The 6,000-nt window shown below is 49.7% G+C and overlaps 1 pseudogene; it reads left to right on the top strand.

The window, feature by feature from the left end:
- Positions 1–4,290, top strand: part of LOC144097928 (uncharacterized) — a 39,525-nt pseudogene extending 35,235 nt beyond the window's left edge.
- Positions 4,291–6,000: the final 1,710 nt, after the last annotated feature.

The raw sequence follows: 6,000 nt of genomic DNA on the forward strand, positions 1-6,000 counted from the left end.
CGATGTGGTGGTGTTAACGGAAACGTGGCTTTCAAACGCTGTAAGAAATGCAGAGTTGCTTGACTGTGAAAAAAATTACACCATCTGCCGCCAAGACAGGGCTGCAAAACACGGAGGTGGTGTACTGATTGCCGTTTACAACTACATCGTATCAGACAGTCATTGTCTCTATTGCACTCGAAATGCTTCGTGTCCGCATAAACATTCGCTACCAAAGTGCATTATTCTGTTCCTGTTATAGGCCGCCGAACGCGGCACCATCTTTTTGTGAGGACTTACACGATGCATTGAATATTTTGGTTACACAATTCCCTTCAATGCCTTTATTTTTGTTAAGAGATTTTAATTTTCCCCAAATAGGTTGGTCCGGTCTATTTGCAACTGTCAGAGATACTTCCGCAGTCAGCCAACGCTTTTTGAACATATGCATGCAGTTTAACCTTATACAGATTGCTTCAGAGCCTACAAGGTTTGGTTCTGGTACATCTAATCTGTTAGACTTAATTCATACCACTGCATCTGATCTTCTACATCGTGTAACCTACATGCCCGGTTTGGGTGATCATTGTCTTAATCACTTCGAAATAACGGCGCTTAATACTAAAAAAGTTAGTAGCATAGAGACAGTTACAGACCATTCCAAGGTGACTACACATCAATTAACAGCGAACTAGCACTCTTCATAGATAACTGCATGTATACCTTCTTCGAGAGAACCGTTGACCAAAATTGGACATCATTTAAGAACACAGTCTCGTCGCTAGTCGATAAGTACGTCCCGGTGCACCGAATTAGAAAACAATCCCGATCACCGTGGTTCACCGTCACCTTGAAACGACTTATGAATAAGAAGAAGCGCTTCCTTCGCCTTGCAAAACGTTCAAACTCTGCGGAACGTTGGTCCGCATACAGTGATGTTCTCCGAACTTACCGACTAGATATCAAACTATCAAGCTATCCTCCAGCGCAAGGGGCAGATCACTGGAGGGTAGTGGATGGGCGGTGGTCGCGAGGTCGTCAGCTTCATCGTTTCCGGCGATGCCGCAGTGACCGGGCACCCACTGTGCACGCACGGTGCATCCTCTCTGCGCGAGACGCTCGATGCGTGAGCGAATGTCCGGCACTAGTGGGGTACCGCGGCCGGTGGATTGCAGCCGGCTGATGGCGTAAATAACAGTTTTGAAGCGAAAAGCTTCACTACGCTTTTCAAACCACGCTTCCCGCGAGCCGGCGTATGTCGTAGCACGAGTGACGTCACGCACGGCGCAGGTGGCCGCAGCCAACTCCGTCGCCTTTTCTCTATATCTCGCTCTCTAGTCACTGCTGCGCATGCGCCACTAGTAGCACCGAGCCACAGGTGTACCGCCGCTGCGCAGCGCATTCCTCAAAATCATACTTCCAATTATCAGTTTTCTCTTTCTTCTTTCCCTCCCTCCTTTATCCTTTCTTTTACGGCGCGGTTCGGGCGTCGACCGAGATATGTGAGATGGTTAATGTGCCATTTCCTTTCCTCTAAATCCAAACAAGTGAGCCGACGGCGTCCATGGAGTTCATTGGCACTGACAATTTTGCAAAGGCCGTTCATTTTCACAAAGGGAAAGGCGCACGATCGGCTTCGCGGGTCAGTGGAAACCTCAATTTCGCTTTCATGTACGTGGCGTTCGTGTCCAAATTGCAAAAGCCTGCTTTGATTAGGTTCCGCACTCTCTGTAACCAGCGCGCCCTCCCTGCCACCCTGGGAGGTGGCATGCAGTTAATGGTTGGTCACGAGAGATTGATCACCAAATGTACGCTGCAGCCTAGCAACAGCTGCAGTGCCGCATGTTAGCCACAACGCTGTCAGTGCTAATAAATTCAGGCCACATCTCTTTCACCACCGCTTTTGTATCAAAGCGCGAATGAGGCGTCCGCATATCCAGGGAGCCAGTTATGCGCCCTTCCTTCCCTCATATCAAACGCTTTCTAGAACATTGTCAACGCCGAAGCCAATGAAGACGGTGAACGCCGAGGTCTTCCGCTTTGTATATCCTGGATTATCTGAGCTAATCCACATTCATCTTTTTTCGAGGAGTTACCAGGTGGCACAAGATGGGGCGCATCTGGATGGTGAAAACTGTTTTTTGAGGAACGGAAATGGCGCAGTAAATGTTTCGCATCTTGGTGGTCACCTCAACCGCGCCGTAAGGGAAGAGGTAAAGGAGGGAATAAAAGAACGGTCCAGTGAACTTTAAATTATAGGAAGCTGTAACTTCCCACGTGTCATCGTCCGAAACGCGTCGACAACTCCTCCTGGACATTGTACGGTATACTCGCAATTTTTTGCGTGGAAAGTGATACTTTTTTGAGCAGTTGCGAAGTTAGTTCATGTACGAGTCGTACCTGTGAACTGATTAACTGCTACTAGACTTTTGCCTCTGTTTGTATGGCGGTACAACCATATAATGTGATGGAAAAAATAGAACTGGTTCGTGCGCACCATTTTCGCAGCGAGAAGTGAAATAGCCCGCCAACCCTCCTCCCTAGTATGCGCGGGCATAGTGCGTAGAAAAACTATGTACCGTATTACACAGTCATTTGCAAGACGGAGAGGCTGCAAAGCTTCATTAATCTAGACGCAAGGTCGTTCGGCTACCACTGTGTTGTTCTCGGCTTGAGCGGCAACTGTCGAAAGCGGATAAGCGGGGAAGGCCAATAACCTAGATTTTTGATTTATCGAACTTGCCGGACGAATTTTTTTTCTCACGGTTCAACTGCAGCTGAATGTTGTAACATCGTGCTGTACTTCAGAAGGTAGGACCGACACGAGCCGATCAGGGCCCCATTTCGCGAATCTGTTCGCGTGTTGCTATCCTCACGTGCGGACACGTTTGTGTATGGGGGTCAAAATCGACAGCTTAATTATTACATGAGGCGGCGAATCGGAAATCGAGTTGCATCGGTGCAGTGCAGGTGAATGAATGGCGGAGGCCGATGAGGTGGGTTGTCCGGTGGCAGGAAACATCTTGCACGTGCCGCGTGCCTGCTCGCCCGGCTCTTCCTTCCGGCTTTTCGGCAGAGCAGACGCCCCAGCCGCAAGCGGTGCGACGCCTCTCGCCATGGTTGTCGCCGTTTCTGGCGTTTTCGATGCCGCCTCATCCTTGTCGCCTCTCCTGCGGAGCATGCTGCAGCAAAGGCATCCAAAGCGGCGTCTGTCTGCATGCTGCGCACGCACTCACGCGCGAACGAACGAACGCGCACGCACACACGAAGATTGGAGGTCTAGACTCGATTGAGAAAATAAAAGGGTGACTTCTGTAAATTCTGATTTGCATTTTAAAGACCTTTAATTCGAAGAACAAGCTTGGCCGGCATAACCGTGAAAATATGAACACACAAAAAAACTATGGGCGCGACAGAAAGGACTTTATTCAATGTGAAACTTTTTCTTCATTTTTTCCTCATTTTCTTCATTTTCTTCTTTTTTTCTTCATTTGCTTCAGCCAAATCTAAAATTTCAAGAAAGCGAACATTCTCCTTTCGCGTGGAATGACCCTGCTTGATCATTTTTATCTCTTTTTCACAAGTGGTTCAGGCGACCACCTGACACCGCGCCATTCCTCTCCTCGTAATCTCCTCCTCTGAAGGTAAACGCCATATATGAACTGAGGCCGCGATTCCTAGCAGTGATTGTGCACTAAGGGGCGTCTCAATGGACGATCCTGCAACACGCAGTAGCTAGGGGACACCGACAACAGACCATCCTCAAAGATCCGTTTGGAAGGTACTACGTCGAAAGTGAGAAAATAATGATGCGTTCCCCGTTTATTTATTCGAGTGTGCGCTAACACTAAAAGCAACAAACACGGGAGGCAGGACAACGGCGAACCATTCTTCGTTGGCATCAACAGAGTCACAGACGGCCGCAAAACCTTTAGGAGGAAAAGGAACGTGACCAAGGACAACAGTTCTCAAAACACGCGTGTTCGCGCCCACCTTATTTATTTCAATAAAAATTTGTCTAAACCCTTAAAATTTTTCCAGCATGAAATTTCGGCTTGGAGCTTCTTCCTCTGCTACTCTCTTTTCGGCCGTGAGGCTGCGAATTTGCTGTTATACTTCATTCCGCGAATTGGATATTTTCGCCAGAATGCTGACGTCGTCAATTTTCCAGACTTCATTGGCGCAATATTGCTGCGCCAGGGACTCCAGGGTCCTGCGGGCTTCCTCGAGGTGCGATGTCAGCCCGGCGATGCACTCGTCCAGCTTGGCCCGGTCGCTGCCATTGGCGCATGCCCGTCCCGCTGCGGCTAGGACGTCCTGCGGAGGCGGGAGTTCGGGAAGACGGCGCGTTCGCAAAGTCCGTCCAAGAGGACGACGCAGCACTTGCCCAAGCAGCTAACGCACTCACATGTTCGCGCATGTGTACACAGCGGGAACGCAGTACGTGGTGCTCTTGAAAGACTTTTCGGATGGAACATGCTTTTGAGATGCGCGACGTACGTTAGTTCGCTGGAATTTTGGAGTTACATCGTGGGATCCTGCTTGAGTCTGTCCGTGCTGTGCGTTTACTGCAGTGTTTTCCTGTTACATATTTAAGCGTCTGCACAGTACGCGGCAAAGGTTTGTTTAAATCAGAACCTCGGTCAACAAGAGCGAAAAAGAAAAAATTAGCAAATGACCGCGCTTCTCGGTAATGCGATTTTTGAGCCCAGCCGCTGCGGCTCTTGAACCGTAGGCGACCGCATATGCCGAACGGAGGCGACTCTGGGAGACTCTGGCTTAGACTTCGGCAGCGCGCGCAGCGTTCCACAGCCGATGAGGCTGCCTTCGAGCAACGTTTTTCAATGAAGTCTGTTGGAAAATTGGTGCCAGGAAGGGGGTGGGGCGGTGGAAGTGAGGGGGGTTGGACCTTTTGCCACCTCTCGGCCGGCGACAGTACCCCGCTAGTTTTCTTGGCTTTCTCTTCGCCGCCGCGCTGCCCATTGGCTGCTCTTAGTAACATGGTCAGTTTTTAATTGTCCACACTGGCCCGCGTTTCGCAATTGTCTGCGCGTGTCGTTTTATAACTACTTGGATTTCGACGAGTAGGAGGAGAAAATACATTTATTCAGAGCATAAAAACTGGTCGGGTTCAGTACGAGAGCCCATTCGTCGCCATCATAATCTGGCCCCTTTCAACCAGCGATTTCTAGTCGAGGGGACTGTGGGTATGAAGGGTTGCCTCTCAGCGCTCATAAGTCGGATCGAGATTGCTGTCCAAGTCTGGGTTTTCTTGACATTCCCAAACCGCTTGAAAGAGTGTGCCAAGTGCTCCACAGAGGGTGCAGGACGAATCAGGTGTCTTGGTACCATTTACTCATTATGTAAGGATTGGTCAGAGTATTAGTTTGTAGTCGCCTGATTATGTGCTCTTCATATTTACTTAGGGTTTTTTGAGGAAGAGGATATTTCCTTCTTGTGGTCTTGTAGTACTCCGTAATTTCTGCTTAGCTTAGTAGGGGTGAGGGGTTGCCAACTGTGTTAGAGAGAGGCTGCGTGCCAGATGCTCGAAGGAGGAGAATTCGAGCAGGTGTGTTGGCCGCCTCATTGCCCGTAGTTGAGAGGTGCCCTGGCGTCCAGAAGATCTGGATGTTGGAAGGATTAGACCTTTTCAAAATTTCCCAACACGGAGCACCAACGCGGCCGCTGAGGTAATTGCGTACCGCTGCCTGTCACTAGGAAATAACCGTTGCCTCGCTGTTATTTGATATCGCTAGTGCGATAGCTGCTTCCTTAGCCGATGTGGTATCCACCGCTTGTATAAGGCTGCTTGCAATGATATCCCCCCGGGGTGAAACTGCTGCAATTGCCGCGACTCCGTTAACGGGTCCAGCCGCATCGACATAGATCGTGTCCTTGTTTTCATCCCAGCGCTGAGAGAGGTGTCTAGCTCTGGCTAGTCTCCGTCCTCTGTTGTATTCCTCATCCATGCGTTTTGGTATGGGGTGAGTCGTGATGTGTGACCTCATCTGCATGGGCATG

The sequence above is a fragment of the Amblyomma americanum genome, chromosome 1 (genome assembly GCF_052857255.1).
Source record: "Amblyomma americanum isolate KBUSLIRL-KWMA chromosome 1, ASM5285725v1, whole genome shotgun sequence".
In the NCBI taxonomy this organism is placed as follows: Eukaryota; Metazoa; Arthropoda; class Arachnida; order Ixodida; family Ixodidae; genus Amblyomma; species Amblyomma americanum.